We start from the raw sequence: 18,896 nt of genomic DNA on the forward strand, positions 1-18,896 counted from the left end.
TATAATAATACATATGAAGTGTCAGGGTGCCGACGGGACACGGTTCATGTGTAGCTGACTATTGTCCGAGTCTGTCAAGTTTAAGTCATAGATTAAACAAGGCTTCTATACCATCTGCTCACGACTTCTGGGAATTGAATCTACATAAAAATCCATAGGCAGCGCCGGCTCGAGCAAAGTCAGCGCCCTAGCCGAATGACTTTGACGGTGCCTCATTTGAAAAAAAATCGCAATAATATAAAACAAAATAGAGTATCTAATTTTTATTCAAATATGAGGGACTCTCCGCCAACTCGGCCACTTTTTTTTCGACCATCTCAGATCTGCCACATAATTGGTTATATCAAAGTACTACTAAAAGGTACTCTATGTGAATTTTTTCAGATTTTTTAATTCATTATTTGAGAAATTGCCGTTTTTTTTCAAACGAACATATCTCGGAAACTTGAAGTAACTGAAAAAAAATGTCTTCACATAAAAGTTGTAGTTTATTGTTAGCTTTCGAAAGGAATTTTTGAAAAAATTTTTACGTTCCGGTAAGGCTGATTTTGTAACAAAAAAGGAAGAAATTATTTTTTTTTATTCAAAAAGGACCCCTATTGTTGCTGAAAAAATTACAGAGTTGTCCAATATGTGTGACAATATCGCCAAAGAATCGCCAGAGTGGCACGGATCGAGGTTCTAGGGTAAAAAAAATTAGGCCACACAAATTAATTTTTTTATACCGGAACCTCGACCAAATTTGTATATAATAAGCACTCATTTGCCTGATTATCCGATACACATCGCTAATCCACCATAAATTGCCAGTCCTATTTCACGTGCAGTAAATATTTGTAACTTTCATTCCTCAGAAATGACCTATTATCTTGATTTTTGTATAATTAACACGTGTTGCGTCTCGTACATAAAGACCGATCAAAAATGTAGCTTCCCTAGTAGGATTCTAAGGTAAGTCTAGTTCCACATTTGACTGCGAATCTGACATTAGAATTTGCGTTATTCGAGATCTTGCATAAGTCTGTTGTCGGGTGGCAAAAAGTCACTGTGGGGAAGATTCTGTATTGACTCTGTAGAAAGACTTCCTACAGAGTCTTCTCAAGTTATTGCGACTGTAGGCAATGCTACTAGGGTCCTTGATTTGTCTTTTCTGTCCGTATTTACACGTACCGTACAGAGTAATATACGATATATCCAAGAATCTCGGAACTTTATGCATGAATTTTATAGAGATTTCACGTTAATCAAAAAAATTTGGTATCCTGGCATTTGTAGTGAGACTGTTTTGTGTTTTCAGTTGATTTTTTGACAAGTTGACCACCGCACAATGCAACCACCGTAGAGTATTATCGTATTTTCGTTTCACGTGATACAGTTGCGTGCGGGTGAAAGTGAATCTTTCAGCACGTTGATTCAGTTATTGTGAGTATAAACAACTAGTTGTGAGCATTGGACGATATCGGGCGAATTACTACCGAACCAGTAAGTTACAGTGAATTAATAGCATTACCATACGTGCCCGGCTGAAGGATTGAACGCGTGCGTGTTTTGAAATCCCTGATTCATTTCAATATTCACGCACTATTTCGACGAAATTTTGCAAGAGAAATCGATTGGTCGCAGTCTCAATACGATGAGATTAACGCATCCGAAGTAACAGCAAAAAAACGAGAACCTGTGTTTTCGACATTTTTCGGCAGGTGCTTCTTCTGTCGTAACTTCTCTCCTGTTGATACCACGCTCCTTTCGCTGCATTTTCTGAGTTGCCGAGGGTCCAATTAGTCAGGAAAGGGTCATACAAATCGAATCTGAGACCATAAATTTTGAGCTCGAAAAGTGAATAAAAAGTAAGGTTAACCCCTCTCCATTTTTGGCGAAAATTTTCGCGATTTTGAAAAGTGCTGGAATTAGCTCTTTCATGCACTATTCCGACGTGATTTAGCAAGAAAAATCGATTGTGCGCAGTCACAATACGCTGCGATCGGCGCATCTAGAGTTACGGCTAAAAAACGAGAACCTGTGTTTGCGACATTTTGCGGCAGGTGCTTTTTCGATCGCCATTTCTCTCCTGTTGGTCCTACGCTCTTTTTGCTGCAGTTTCTGAGTTGCCGAGGGTCCAATTAGTCAGGAAAGGGTCATACAAATCGAATCAGAGTCCATAAATTTTCGGGTCGAAAGATGAAAAAAAAGTAAGGCTAACCCCTTTCCATTTTTGCCAATAATTTTCGCGATTTTGGAAAGCGCTGAAATAAATTCCTTCACGCACTATTTCGACGTAATTTTGCGATGGAAATCGTTTGGGCGCAGTCCCAATACGCTGCGATCAACGCATCTGAAGTTACAGCTAAAAAACGAGAACCTGTGTTTTCGGCATTTTTCAGCAGGTGCTTTTTCTGTCGTTATGTCTCTCCTGTTGATCCCACGATCTTTTCACTGCGTTTTCTGAGTTCCTGAGGGTTCAATTAGTCAGGGAAGGTTCATACAAATCGAATCTGAGACCATAAATTTTAAGCTCGAGAAATGAAAAAAAAGTAAGGCTAACCCCTTTCCATTTTTGACGAAAATTTTTGCGATTTTGAAAAGTGCTGGAATGAACTTTTTCATGCACTATTATGACGTGATTTTGCGAAAAAAATCGATTGGGCGCAGTCACAATACGCTGCGATCGACGCATCTGAAGTTACAGCCAAAAAACGAGAACCTGTGTTTTCGACATTTTTCAGCAGGTGCTTTTTCTGTCGTCATATCTCTCCTGTTGATATCACGCTCTTTTCGCTGTATTTTTTTAGTTCCTGAGGGTCCAATTAGTCCGAAAAGGATCATACAAATCAAATCTGAGACCATAAATTTTGAGCTTGAAAAACGAAAAAAAAGTAAGGCTAACCCCTTTCCATTTTTGGCGGAAATTTTTGCAATTTTCAAAAGTGCTGAAATGAACTCTTATATGCACTACTACGTCGTGATTTTGCAAGAGAAATCGATTCAGCGCAGTCCCAATACGCTGCGATCAACGCAACCAAATTTACAGCAAAAAAACAAGAACTTGTGTTTTCGACATTTTTCGGCAGGTGCTTTTTCGCTCGCCAATGCTCTCCTGTTAGTCCTACGCTCTTTTCGCTGCGTTTTCTGAGTTGCCGAGGGTCCAATTAGTCAGGAAAAGGTCATACAAATCGAATCTGAGACCATAAATTTTGAGCTCGGAAAATGAAAAAAAAAGTAAGGCTAACCCCTTTTCATTTTTGGCGAAAATTTTTGCGATTTTGAAAAGTGCTGGAATGAACTTTTTCATGCACTATTAGGACGTGATTTCGCGAAAAAAATCGATTGAGAGCAGTCACAATACGCTGCGATCGACGCATCTGAAGTTACAGCCAAAAAACGAGAACCCGTGTTTTCGACATTTTTCAGCAGGTGCTTTTTCTGTCCTTATGTCTCTCCTGTTGATCCCACGATCTTTTCGCGGCGTTTTCTGAGTTCCTGAGGGTCCAATTAGTCAGGAAAGGGTCATACAAATCGAATCTGAGACCATAAATTTTGAGCTTGAGAAACGAAAAAAAAGTAAGGCTAACCATTTTCCATTTTTGGCGGAAATTTTTGCGATTTTCAAAAGTGCTGAAATGAACTCTTTTATGCACTATTACGACGTGATTTTGCGAAAAAAATCTATTGGGCGCAGTCACAATACGCTGCGATCGACGCATCTGAAGTTACAGCCAAAAAACGAGAATCTGTGTTTTCGACATTTTTCGGCAGGTTCTTTTTCTGTCGTTACGTCTCTCCTGTTGATCCCACGCTGTTTTCGCTGTGTTTTTCGAGTTCCCGAGGGTCCAATTAGTCAGGAAAGGGTCATACAAATCGAATTTGAGTCCGTAAATTTTCGGGTCGAAAAATGAAAAAAAAGTAAGGCTAACCCCTTTCCATTTTTGCCAATAATTTTCGCGATTTTGGAATAGCGCTGAAATAAATTCTTTCACGCACTATTTCGACGTAATTTTGCGAGAGAAATCGTTTGGGCGCAGTCCCAATACGCTGCGATCAACGCATCTGAAGTTACAGCTAAAAAACGAGAACCTGTGTTTTCGACATTTTTCAGCAGGTGCTTTTTCTGTCGTTATGTCTCTCCTGTTGATCCCACGATCTTTTCACTGCGTTTTCTGAGTTCCTGAGGGTCCAATTAGTCAGGAAAGGTTCATACAAATCGAATCTGAGACCATAAATTTTGAGCTCGAAAAATGAAAAAAAAGTAAGGCTAACCCCTCTCCATTTTTGGCGAAAATTTTCGCGATTTTGAAAAGTGCTGGAATTAGCTCTTTCATGCACTATTCCGACGTGATTTTGCAAAAAAAATCGATTGGGCGCAGTCACAATACGCTGCGATCGACGCATCTGAAGTTACAGCCAAAAAACGAGAACCCGTGTTTTCGACATTTTTCAGCAGGTGCTTTTTCTGTCGTTATGTCTCTCCTGTTGATCCCACGATCTTTTCACTGCGTTTTCTGAGTTCCTGAGGGTCCAATTAGTCAGGAAAGGGTCATACAAATCGAATCTGAGACCATAAACTTTAGGCTCGAGAAATGAAAAAAAAGTAAGGCTAACCCCTTTCCATTTTTGGCGAAAATTTTTGCGATTTTGAAAAGTGCTGGAATGAACTTTTTCATGCACTATTAGGACGTGATTTCGCGAAAAAAATCGATTGAGAGCAGTCACAATAAGCTGCGATCGACGCACCTGAAGTTACAGCCAAAAAACGAGACTCTGTGTTTTCGACATTTTTCGGCAGGTGCTTTTTCTGACGTTATGTCTCTACTGTTGATCCCACGATCTTTTCACTGCGTTTTCTGAGTTCCTGAGGGTCCAATTAGTCAGGAAAGGGTCATACAAATCGAATCTGAGACCATAAATTTTAGGCTCGAAAAATGAAAGAAAAGTAAGGCTAACCCCTTTCCATTTTTGACGAGAATTTTTGCGATTTCGAAAAGTGTTGGAATGAACTTTTTCATGCACTATTATGACGTGATTTTGCGAAAAAAATCGATTGGGCGCAGTCACAATACGCTGCGATCAACGCATCCAAAGTTACAGCAAGAAAACGAGAATCTGTGTTTTCGACATTTTTCAGCTGGTGCTTTTTCTGTCGTCGTATCTCTTCTGTTGATCCCACGCTCTTTTCGCTGTATTTCTTGAGTTCCTGAGGGTCCGATTAGTCCGGAAAGGGTCATACAAATCGAATCTGAGACCATAAATTTTGAGCTCGAAAAATGAGAAAAAAGTAAGGCTAACCCCTTTCCATTTTTGGCGAAAATTTTCGCGGTTTTGAAACGTGCTGGAAAAAACTCTTTCATTCACTATTCCGACGTAATTTTGCGAAAAAAATCGATTGGGCGCAGTCCCAATACGCTGCGATCAACGCATCTGAAGTTACAGCTAAAAAACGAGAACCTGTGTTTTCGACATTTTTCAGCAGGTGCTTTTTCTGTCGTTATGTCTCTCCTGGTGATCCCACGATCTTTTCACTGCGTTTTCTGAGTTCCTGAGGGTCCAATTAGTCAGGAAAGGGTCATACAAATCGAATCTGAGACAATAAATTTTAAGCTCGAAAAATGAAAAAAAAGTAAGGCTAACCCCTTTCCATTTTTGACGAAAATTTTTGCGATTTCGAAAAGTGTTGGAATGAACTTTTTCATGCACTATTATGACGTTATTTTGCGAAAAAAATCGATTGGGCGCAGTCCCAATACGCTGCGATCAACGCATCTGAAGTTACAGCTAAAAAACGAGAACCTGTGTTTTCGACATTTTTCAGCAGGTGCTTTTTCTGTCGTTATGTCTCTCCTGGTGATCCCACGATCTTTTCACTGCGTTTTCTGAGTTCCTGAGGGTCCAATTAGTCAGGAAAGGGTCGTACAAATCGAATCTGAGACCATAAATTTTAAGCCTGAGAAATGAAAAAAATGTAAGGCTAACCCCTTTCCATTTTTGGCGAAAATTTTTGCGATTTCGAAAAGTGCTGGAATGAACTCTCTCATGCACTATTAGGACGTGATTTTGCAAAAAAAATTGATTGGGCGCAGTCACAATACGCTGCGATCGACGCATCTGAAGTTACAGCCAAAAAACGAGAACCCGTGTTTTCGACATTTTTCAGCAGGTGCTTTTTCTGTCGTTATGTCTCTCCTGTTGATCCCACGATCTTTTCGCTGCGTTTTCTGAGTTCCTGAGGGTCCAATTAGTCAGGAAAGGGTCATACAAATCGAATCTGAGACCATAAATTTTAAGCTCGAGAAATGAAAAAAAAGTAAGGCTAACCCCTTTCCATTTTTGACGGAAATTTTTGCGATTTTGAAAAGTGCTGGAATGAACTCTCTCATGCACTATTATGACGTGATTTTGCGAAAACAATCGATTGGGCGCAGTCACAATACGCTGCGATCGACGCATCTGAAGTTACAGCCAAAAAACGAGAACCCGTGTTTTCGACATTTTTCAGCAGGTGCTTTTTCTGTCGTTATGTCGCTCCTGTTGATCACACGATCTTTTCGCTGCGTCTTCTGAGTTCCTGAGGGTCCAATTGGTCAGGAAAGGGTCATACAAATCGAATCTGAGACCATAAATTTTAAGCTCGAGAAATGAAAAAAAAAGTAAGGCTAACCCCTTTCCATTTTTGGCGAAAGTTTTCGCAATTTCGAAAAGTGCTGAAATGAACTCTCTCATGCACTATTAGGACGTGATTTTGCAAAAAAAATCGATTGGGCGCAGTCACAATACGCTGCGATCGACGCATCTGAAGTTACAGCCAAAAAACGAGAACCCGTGTTTTCGACATTTTTCAGCAGGTGCTATTTCTGTCGTTATGTCTCTCCTGTTGATCCCACGATCTTTTCGCTGCGTCTTCTGAGTTCCTGAGGGTCCAATTAGTCAGGAAAGGGTCATACAAATCGAATCTGAGACCATAAATTTTAAGCTCGAGAAATGAAAAAAAAGTAGGGCTCACCCCTTTCCATTTTTGACGGAAATTTTTGCGATTTTGAAAAGTGCTGAAATGAACTTTTTCATGCATGATTATGACGTGATTTAGCGAAAAAAATCGATTGAGAGCTGTCACAATACGCTGCGATCGACGCATCTGAAGTTACAGCCAAAAAACGAGAACCCGTGTTTTCGACATTTTTCAGCAGGTGCTATTTCTGTCGTTATGTCTCTCCTGTTGATCCCACGATCTTTTCGCTGCGTTTTCTGACTTCCTGAGGGTCCAATTAGTCAGGAAAGGGTCATACAAATCGAATCCGAGACCATAAATTTTGAGCTCGAAAAATGAAAAAAAAGTACGGCTAACCCCTTTCCATTTTTGGCGAAAGTTTTCGCAATTTCGAAAAGTGCTGAAATGAACTCTCTCATGCACTATTAGGACGTGATTTTGCAAAAAAAATCGATTGGGCGCAGTCACAATACGCTGCGATCGACGCATCTGAAGTTACAGCCAAAAAACGAGAACTTGTGTTTTCGACATTGTTCTGCAGGTGCTTTTTCGCTCGCCAATGCTCTCCTGTTAGTCCTACGCTCTTTTCGCTGCGTTTTCTGAGTTGCCGAGGGTCCAATTAGTCAGGAAAGGGTCATACAAATCGAATCTGAGACCATAAATTTTGAGCTCGAAAAATGAAAAAAAAGTAAGGCTAACCCCTTTCCATTTTTGACGAAAATTTTTGCGATTTCAAAAAGTGCTGAAATGAACTCTCTCATGCACTATTATGACGTGATTTTGCGAAAAAAATCGATTGGGCGCAGTCACAATACGCTGCGATCGACGCATCTGAAGTTACAGCCAAAAAACGAGAACTTGTGTTTTACGACATTGTTCTGCAGGTGCTTTTTCGCTCGCCAATGCTCTCCTGTTAGTCCTACGCTCTTTTCGCTGCGTTTTCTGAGTTGCCGAGGGTCCAATCAGTCAGGAAAGGGTCATACAAATCGAATCTGAGACCATAAATTTTGAGCTTGAATAATGGAAAAAAAGTAAGGCTAACGCCTTCCCATTTTTGGCGAAAATTTTTGCGATTTCGAAAAGTGCTGGGATGAACTCTTTCATTCACTATGATGACGTGATTGTGCGAAAAAAATCGATTGAGAGCAGTCACAATACGCTGCGATCGACGCATCTGAAGTTACAGCCAAAAAACGAGAAGCTGTGTTTTCGACATTTTTCAGCTGGTGCTTTTTCTGTCGTCATATCTCTCCTGTTGATCCCACGCTGTTTTCGCTGTGTTTTTCGAGTTCCCGAGGGTCCAATTAGTCAGGAAAGGGTCATACAAATCGAATTTGAGTCCGTAAATTATCGGGTCGAAAAATGAAAAAAAAGTAAGGCTAACCCCTTTCCATTTTTGCCAATAATTTACGCGATTCTGGAAAGCGCTGAAATAGAATCCTTCACGCACTATTTCGACGTAATTTTGCGAGAGAAATCGTTTGGGCGCAGTCCCAATACGCTGCGATCAACGCATCTGAAGTGACAGCTAAAAAACGAGAACCTGTGTTTTCGACATTTTTCGGCAGGTGCTTTTTCTGACGTTATGTCTCTACTGTTGATCCCACGATCTTTTCACTGCGTTTTCTGAGTTCCTGAGGGTCCAATTAGTCAGGAAAGGGTCATACAAATCGAATCTGAGACCATAAATTTTAAGCTCGAATAATGAAAAAAAAGTAAGGCTAACCCCTTTCCATTTTCGACGAAAATTTTTGCGATTTTGAAAAGTGCTGAAATGAACTCTCTCATGCACTATTATGATGTGATTTTGCGAAAAAAATCGATTGAGCTCAGTCACAATACGCTGCGATCGACGCATCTGAAGTTACAGCCAAAAAACGAGAACCCGTGTTTTCGACATTTTTCGGCAGGTGCTTTTTCGCTCGCCAACGCTCTCCTGTTAATCCTACGCTCTTTTCGCTGCGTCTTCTGAGTTCCTGAGGGTCCAATTAGTCAGGAAAGGGTCATACAAATCGAATCTGAGACCATAAATTTTGAGCTCGGAAAATGAAAAAAAAGTAAGGCTAACCCCTTTTCATTTTTGGCGAAAATTTTTGCGATTTTAAAAAGTGCTGGAATGAACTTTTTCATGCACTATTATGACGTTATTTTGCGAAAAGAATCGATTGGGCGCAGCCACAATACGCTGCGATCAACGCATCCAAAGTTACAGCAAAAAAACAAGAACTTGTGTTTTCGACATTTTTCAGCAGGTGCTTTTTCCGTCGTTATGTCTCTCCTGTTGATCCCACGATCTTTTCGCTGCGTTTTCTGAGTTCCTGAGGGTCCAATTAGTCAGGAAAGGGTCATACAAATCGAATCTGAGACCATAAATTTTAAGCTCGAGAAATGAAAAAAAAGTAAGGCTAACCCCTTTCCATTTTTGACGGAAATTTTTGCGATTTTGAAAAGTGCTGGAATGAACTCTCTCATGCACTATTATGACGTGATTTTGCGAAAACAATCGATTGGGCGCAGTCACAATACGCTGCGATCGACGCATCTGAAGTTACAGCCAAAAAACGAGAACCCGTGTTTTCGACATTTTTCAGCAGGTGCTTTTTCTGTCGTTATGTCTCTCCTGTTGATCCCACGATCTTTTCGCTGCGTCTTCTGAGTTCCTGAGGGTCCAATTAGTCAGGAAAGGGTCATACAAATCGAATCTGAGACCATAAATTTTGAGCTCGCAAAATGAAAAAAAAATAAGGCTAACCCCTTTCCATTTTTGACGAAAATTTTTGCGATTTTGAAATGTGCTGGAACAAACTCTTTCATGCACTATTACGACGTGATTTTGCGAAAAAAATCGATTGGGCGCAATCACAATACGCTGCGATCGACGCATCTGAAGTTACAGCCAAAAAACGAGAAGCTGTGTTTTCGACATTTTTCAGCTGGTGCTTTTTCTGTCGTCATATCTCTCCTGTTGATCCCACGCTGTTTTCGCTGTGTTTTTCGAGTTCCCGAGGGTCCAATTAGTCAGGAAAGGGTCATACAAATCGAATTTGAGTCCGTAAATTATCGGGTCGAAAAATGAAAAAAAAGTAAGGCTAACCCCTTTCCATTTTTGCCAATAATTTACGCGATTCTGGAAAGCGCTGAAATAGAATCCTTCACGCACTATTTCGACGTAATTTTGCGAGAGAAATCGTTTGGGCGCAGTCCCAATACGCTGCGATCAACGCATCTGAAGTGACAGCTAAAAAACGAGAACCTGTGTTTTCGACATTTTTCGGCAGGTGCTTTTTCTGACGTTATGTCTCTACTGTTGATCCCACGATCTTTTCACTGCGTTTTCTGAGTTCCTGAGGGTCCAATTAGTCAGGAAAGGGTCATACAAATCGAATCTGAGACCATAAATTTTAAGCTCGAATAATGAAAAAAAAGTAAGGCTAACCCCTTTTCATTTTTGGCGAAAATTTTTGCGATTTTAAAAAGTGCTGGAATGAACTTTTTCATGCACTATTATGACGTTATTTTGCGAAAAGAATCGATTGGGCGCAGCCACAATACGCTGCGATCAACGCATCCAAAGTTACAGCAAAAAAACGAGAACCCGTGTTTTCGACATTTTTCGGCAGGTGCTTTTTCTGACGTTATGTCTCTACTGTTGATCCCACGATCTTTTCACTGCGTTTTCTGAGTTCCTGAGGGTCCAATTAGTCAGGAAAGGGTCATACAAATCGAATCTGAGACCATAAATTTTAAGCTCGAATAATGAAAAAAAAGTAAGGCTAACCCCTTTCCATTTTCGACGAAAATTTTTGCGATTTTGAAAAGTGCTGAAATGAACTCTCTCATGCACTATTATGATGTGATTTTGCGAAAAAAATCGATTGAGCTCAGTCACAATACGCTGCGATCGACGCATCTGAAGTTACAGCCAAAAAACGAGAACCCGTGTTTTCGACATTTTTCGGCAGGTGCTTTTTCGCTCGCCAACGCTCTCCTGTTAATCCTACGCTCTTTTCGCTGCGTCTTCTGAGTTCCTGAGGGTCCAATTAGTCAGGAAAGGGTCATACAAATCGAATCTGAGACCATAAATTTTGAGCTCGGAAAATGAAAAAAAAGTAAGGCTAACCCCTTTTCATTTTTGGCGAAAATTTTTGCGATTTTAAAAAGTGCTGGAATGAACTTTTTCATGCACTATTATGACGTTATTTTGCGAAAAGAATCGATTGGGCGCAGCCACAATACGCTGCGATCAACGCATCCAAAGTTACAGCAAAAAAACAAGAACTTGTGTTTTCGACATTTTTCAGCAGGTGCTTTTTCCGTCGTTATGTCTCTCCTGTTGATCCTACGATCTTTTCGCTGCGTTTTCTGAGTTCCTGAGGGTCCAATTAGTCAGGAAAGGGTCGTACAAATCGAATCTGAGACCATAAATTTTAAGCTCGAGAAATGAAAAAAATGTAAGGCTAACCCCTTTCCATTTTTGGCGAAAATTTTTGCGATTTCGAAAAGTGCTGGAATGAACTCTCTCATGCACTATTAGGACGTGATTTTGCAAAAAAAATTGATTGGGCGCAGTCACAATACGCTGCGATCGACGCATCTGAAGTTACAGCCAAAAAACGAGAACCCGTGTTTTCGACATTTTTCAGCAGGTGCTTTTTCTGTCGTTATGTCTCTCCTGTTGATCCCACGATCTTTTCGCTGCGTTTTCTGAGTTCCTGAGGGTCCAATTAGTCAGGAAAGGGTCATACAAATCGAATCTGAGACCATAAATTTTAAGCTCGAGAAATGAAAAAAAAGTAAGGCTAACCCCTTTCCATTTTTGACGGAAATTTTTGCGATTTTGAAAAGTGCTGGAATGAACTCTCTCATGCACTATTATGACGTGATTTTGCGAAAACAATCGATTGGGCGCAGTCACAATACGCTGCGATCGACGCATCTGAAATTACAGCCAAAAAACGAGAACCCGTGTTTTCGACATTTTTCAGCAGGTGCTTTTTCTGTCGTTATGTCTCTCCTGTTGATCCCACGATCTTTTCGCTGCGTCTTCTGAGTTCCTGAGGGTCCAATTAGTCAGGAAAGGGTCATACAAATCGAATCTGAGACCATAAATTTTGAGCTCGCAAAATGAAAAAAAAATAAGGCTAACCCCTTTCCATTTTTGACGAAAATTTTTGCGATTTTGAAATGTGCTGGAACGAACTCTTTCATGCACTATTACGACGTGATTTTGCGAAAAAAATCGATTGGGCGCAGTCACAATACGCTGCGATCAACGCATACAAAGTTACAGCAAAAAAACACGAATTTGTGTTTTCGACATTTTTCGGCAGGTGCTTTTTCTGTCGTTATGTCGCTCCTGTTGATCCCACGATCTTTTCGCTGCGTTTTCTGACTTCCTGAGGGTCCAATTAGTCCGGAAAGGGTCATACAAATCGAATCTGAGATCATAAATTTTGAGCTCGAAAAATGAAAAAAAAGTAAGGCTAACCCCTTTCCATTTTTGACGAAAATTTTTGCGATTTTGGAATGTGCTGGAACGAACTCTTTCATGCACTATTACGACGTGATTTTGCGAAAAAAATCGATTGGGCGCAGTCACAATACGCTGCGATCAACACATACAAAGTTACAGCAAAAAAACACGAATTTGTGTTTTCGACATTTTTCGGCAGGTGCTTTTTCTGTCGTTATGTCGCTCCTGTTGATCCCACGATCTTTTCGCTGCGTTTTCTGACTTCCTGAGGGTCCAATTAGTCAGGAAAGGGTCATACAAATCGAATCTGAGACCATAAATTTTGAGCTCGAAAAATGAAAAAAAAGTAAGGCTAACCCCTTTCCATTTTTGACGAAAATTTTTGCGATTTCGAAAAGTGCTGAAATGAACTCTCTCATGCGCTATTATGACGTGATTTTGCGAAAAAAATCGATTGGGCGCAGTCACAATACGCTGCGATCGACGCATCTGAAGTTACAGCCAAAAAACGAGAACCCGCGGTTTCGACATTTTTCAGCAGGTGCTTCTTCTGTCGTTATGTTTGTCCTGTTGATCCCACGATCTTTTCACTGCGTTTTCTGAGTTCCTGAGGGTCCAATTAGTCAGGAAAGGGTCATACACATCGAATCTGAGACCATAAATTTTGAGCTCGAAAAATGAAAAAAAAGTAAGGCTAACCCCTTTCCATTTTTGACGAAAATTTTTGCGATTTTGAAATGTGCTGGAACGAACTCTTTCATGCACTATTACGACGTGATTTTGCGAAAAAAATCGATTGGGCGCAGTCACAATACGCTGCGATCGACGCATCTGAAGTTACAGCCAAAAAACGAGAACTTGTGTTTTCGACATTGTTCTGCAGGTGCTTTTTCGCTCGCCAATGCTCTCCTGTTAGTCCTACGCTCTTTTCGCTGCGTTTTCTGAGTTGCCGAGGGTCCAATTAGTCCGGAAAGGGTCATACAAACTGAATCTGAGACCATAAATTTTGAGCTCGAAAAATGAAAAAAAAGTAAGGCTAACCCCTTTCCATTTTTAACGAAAATTTTTGCGATTTTGAAATGTGCTGGAACGAACTCTTTCATGCACTATTACGACGTGATTTTGCGAAAAAAATCGATTGGGCGCAGTCACAATACGCTGCGATCGACGCATCTGAAGTTACAGCCAAAAAACGAGAACCCGTGTTTTCGACATTTTTCAGCAGGTGCTTTTTCTGTCGTTATGTCTCTCCTGTTGATCCCACGATCTTTTCGCTGCGTTTTCTGAGTTCCTGAGGGTCCAATTAGTCAGGAAAGGGTCATACAAATCGAATCTGAGACCATAAATTTTAAGCTCGAGAAATGAAAAAAAAGTAAGGCTAACCCCTTTCCATTTTTGACGGAAATTTTTGCGATTTTGAAAAGTGCTGGAATGAACTCTCTCATGCACTATTATGACGTGATTTTGCGAAAACAATCGATTGGGCGCAGTCACAATACGCTGCGATCGACGCATCTGAAGTTACAGCCAAAAAACGAGAACCCGTGTTTTCGACATTTTTCAGCAGGTGCTTTTTCTGTCGTTATGTCTCTCCTGTTGATCCCACGATCTTTTCGCTGCGTCTTCTGAGTTCCTGAGGGTCCAATTAGTCAGGAAAGGGTCATACAAATCGAATCTGAGACCATAAATTTTAAGCTCGAGAAATGAAAAAAAAATAAGGCTAACCCCTTTCCATTTTTGACGAAAATTTTTGCGATTTTGAAAAGTGCTGGAATGAACTTTTTCATGCACGATTATGACGTGCTTTAGCGAAAAAAATCGATTGAGAGCTGTCACAATACGCTGCGATCGACGCATCTGAAGTTACAGCCAAAAAACGAGAACCCGTGTTTTCGACATTTTTCGGCAGGTGCTTTTTCGCTCGCCAACGCTCTCCTGTTAATCCTACGCTCTTTTCGCTGCGTCTTCTGAGTTCCTGAGGGTCCAATTAGTCAGGAAAGGGTCATACAAATCGAATCTGAGACCATAAATTTTGAGCTCGGAAAATGAAAAAAAAGTAAGGCTAACCCCTTTTCATTTTTGGCGAAAATTTTTGCGATTTTAAAAAGTGCTGGAATGAACTTTTTCATGCACTATTATGACGTTATTTTGCGAAAAGAATTGATTGGGCGCAGTCACAATACGCTGCGATCGACGCATCTGAAGTTACAGCCAAAAAACGAGAACCCGTGTTTTCGACATTTTTCAGCAGGTGCTTTTTCTGTCGTTATGTCTCTCCTGTTGATCCCACGATCTTTTCGCTGCGTTTTCTGAGTTCCTGAGGGTCCAATTAGTCAGGAAAGGGTCATACAAATCGAATCTGAGACCATAAATTTTAAGCTCGAGAAATGAAAAAAAAGTAAGGCTAACCCCTTTCCATTTTTGACGGAAATTTTTGCGATTTTGAAAAGTGCTGGAATGAACTCTCTCATGCACTATTATGACGTGATTTTGCGAAAACAATCGATTGGGCGCAGTCACAATACGCTGCGATCGACGCATCTGAAGTTACAGCCAAAAAACGAGAAGCTGTGTTTTCGACATTTTTCAGCTGGTGCTTTTTCTGTCGTCATATCTCTCCTGTTGATCCCACGCTGTTTTTGCTGTGTTTTTCGAGTTCCCGAGGGTCCAATTAGTCAGGAAAGGGTCATACAAATCGAATTTGAGTCCGTAAATTATCGGGTCGAAAAATGAAAAAAAAGTAAGGCTAACCCCTTTCCATTTTTGCCAATAATTTACGCGATTCTTGAAAGCGCTGAAATAGAATCCTTCACGCACTATTTCGACGTAATTTTGCGAGAGAAATCGTTTGGGCGCAGTCCCAATACGCTGCGATCAACGCATCTGAAGTGACAGCTAAAAAACGAGAACCTGTGTTTTCGACATTTTTCGGCAGGTGCTTTTTCTGACGTTATGTCTCTACTGTTGATCCCACGATCTTTTCACTGCGTTTTCTGAGTTCCTGAGGGTCCAATTAGTCAGGAAAGGGTCATACAAATCGAATCTGAGACCATAAATTTTAAGCTCGAATAATGAAAAAAAAGTAAGGCTAACCCCTTTCCATTTTCGACGAAAATTTTTGCGATTTTGAAAAGTGCTGAAATGAACTCTCTCATGCACTATTATGATGTGATTTTGCGAAAAAAATCGATTGAGCTCAGTCACAATACGCTGCGATCAACGCATACAAAGTTACAGCAAAAAAACACGAACTTGTGTTTTCGACATTTTTCGGCAGGTGCTTTTTCTGTCGTTATGTCTCTCCTGTTGATCCCACGATCTTTTCGCTGCGTTTTCTGAGTTCCTGAGGGTCCAATTAGTCAGGAAAGGGTCATACAAATCGAATCTGAGACCATAAATTTTGAGCTCGCAAAATGAAAAAAAAATAAGGCTAACCCCTTTCCATTTTTGACGAAAATTTTTGCGATTTTGAAATGTGCTGGAACGAACTCTTTCATGCACTATTACGACGTGATTTTGCGAAAAAAATCGATTGGGCGCAGTCACAATACGCTGCGATCGACGCATCTAAAGTTACAGCCAAAAAACGAGAACTTGTGTTTTCGACATTGTTCTGCAGGTGCTTTTTCGCTCGCCAATGCTCTCCTGTTAGTCCTACGCTCTTTTCGCTGCGTTTTCTGAGTTGCCGAGGGTCCAATTAGTCCGGAAAGGGTCATACAAATCGAATCTGAGATCATAAATTTTGAGCTCGAAAAATGAAAAAAAAGTAAGGCTAACCCCTTTCCATTTTTGACGAAAATTTTTGCGATTTTGGAATGTGCTGGAACGAACTCTTTCATGCACTATTACGACGTGATTTTGCGAAAAAAATCGATTGGGCGCAGTCACAATACGCTGCGATCAACGCATACAAAGTTACAGCAAAAAAACACGAACTTGTGTTTTCGACATTTTTCGGCAGGTGCTTTTTCTGTCGTTATGTCGCTCCTGTTGATCCCACGATCTTTTCGCTGCGTTTTCTGACTTCCTGAGGGTCCAATTAGTCAGGAAAGGGTCATACAAATCGAATCTGAGACCATAAATTTTGAGCTCGAAAAATGAAAAAAAAGTAAGGCTAACCCCTTTCCATTTTTGACGAAAATTTTTGCGATTTCGAAAAGTGCTGAAATGAACTCTCTCATGCGCTATTATGACGTGATTTTGCGAAAAAAATCGATTGGGCGCAGTCACAATACGCTGCGATCGACGCATCTGAAGTTACAGCCAAAAAACGAGAACCCGCGGTTTCGACATTTTTCAGCAGGTGCTTCTTCTGTCGTTATGTTTGTCCTGTTGATCCCACGATCTTTTCACTGCGTTTTCTGAGTTCCTGAGGGTCCAATTAGTCAGGAAAGGGTCATACAAATCGAATCTGAGACCATAAATTTTGAGCTCGAAAAATGAAAAAAAAGTAAGGCTAACCCCTTTCCATTTTTGACGAAAATTTTTGCGATTTTGAAATGTGCTGGAACGAACTCTTTCATGCACTATTACGACGTGATTTTGCGAAAAAAATCGATTGGGCGCAGTCACAATACGCTGCGATCGACGCATCTGAAGTTACAGCCAAAAAACGAGAACTTGTGTTTTCGACATTGTTCTGCAGGTGCTTTTTCGCTCGCCAATGCTCTCCTGTTAGTCCTACGCTCTTTTCGCTGCGTTTTCTGAGTTGCCGAGGGTCCAATTAGTCAGGAAAGGGTCATACAAATCGAATCTGAGACCATAAATTTTGAGCTCGAAAAATGAAAAAAAAGTAAGGCTAACCCCTTTCCATTTTTGGCGAAAATTTTCGCCATTTCGAAAAGTGCTGAAATGAACTCTCTCATGCACTATTAGGACGTGATTTTGCAAAAAAAATTGATTGGGCGCAGTCACAATACGCTGCGATCGACGCATCTGAAGTTACAGCCAAAAAACGAGAACCCGTGTTTTCGACATTTTTCAGCAGGTGCTTCTTCTGTCGTTATGTTTGTCCTGTTGATCCCACGATCTTTTCACTGCGTTTTCTGAGTTCCTGAGGGTCCAATTAGTCAGGAAAGGGTCATACAAATCGAATCTGAGACCATAAATTTTGAGCTCGAAAAATGAAAAAAAAGTAAGGCTAACCCCTTTCCATTTTTGACGAAAATTTTTGCGATTTTGAAATGTGCTGGAACGAACTCTTTCATGCACTATTACGACGTGATTTTGCGAAAAAAATCGATTGGGCGCAGTCACAATACGCTGCGATCGACGCATCTGAAGTTACAGCCAAAAAACGAGAACTTGTGTTTTCGACATTGTTCTGCAGGTGCTTTTTCGCTCGCCAATGCTCTCCTGTTAGTCCTACGCTCTTTTCGCTGCGTTTTCTGAGTTGCCGAGGGTCCAATTAGTCCGGAAAGGGTCATACAAACTGAATCTGAGACCATAAATTTTGAGCTCGAAAAATGAAAAAAAAGTAAGGCTAACCCCTTTCCATTTTTAACGAAAATTTTTGCGATTTTGAAATGTGCTGGAACGAACTCTTTCATGCACTATTACGACGTGATTTTGCGAAAAAAATCGATTGGGCGCAGTCACAATACGCTGCGATCGACGCATCTGAAGTTTCAGCTAAAAAACGAGAACCTGCGTTTTCGACATTTTTCAGCAGGTGCTTTTTCGCTCGCCAATGCTCTCCTGTTAGTCCTACGCTCTTCTCGCTGCGTTTTCTGAGTTCCTGAGGGTCCAATTAGTCAGGAAAGGGTCGGACAAATCGAATCTGAGACAATAAATTTTGAGCTCGAGAAATGAAAAAAATGTAAGGCTAACCCCTTTCCATTTTTGGCGAAAAATTTTGCGATTTCGAAAAGTGCTGAAATGAACTCTCTCATGCACTATCATGACGTGATTTTGCGAACAAAATCGATTGGGCGCAGTCACAATACGCTGCGATCGACGCATCTGAAGTTACAGCCAAAAAACGAGAACCCGTGTTTTCGACATTTTTCAGCAGGTGCTTTTTCTGTCGTTATGTCTCTCCTGTTGATCCCACGATCTTTTCGCTGCGTCTTCTGAGTTCCTGAGGGTCCAATTAGTCAGGAAAGGGTCATACAAATCGAATCTGAGACCATAAATTTTAAGCTCGAGAAATGAAAAAAAAGTAAGGCTAACCCCTTTCCATTTTTGACGGAAATTTTTGCGATTTTGAAAAGTGCTGGAATGAACTCTCTCATGCACTATTATGACGTGATTTTGCGAAAACAATCGATTGGGCGCAGTCACAATACGCTGCGATCGACGCATCTGAAGTTACAGCCAAAAAACGAGAACCCGTGTTTTCGACATTTTTCAGCAGGTGCTTTTTCTGTCGTTATGTCTCTCCTGTTGATCCCACGATCTTTTCGCTGCGTCTTCTGAGTTCCTGAGGGTCCAATTAGTCAGGAAAGG

This window comes from Neodiprion lecontei, chromosome 3, assembly GCF_021901455.1.
Source record: "Neodiprion lecontei isolate iyNeoLeco1 chromosome 3, iyNeoLeco1.1, whole genome shotgun sequence".
Classification (NCBI taxonomy): Eukaryota; Metazoa; Arthropoda; class Insecta; order Hymenoptera; family Diprionidae; genus Neodiprion; species Neodiprion lecontei.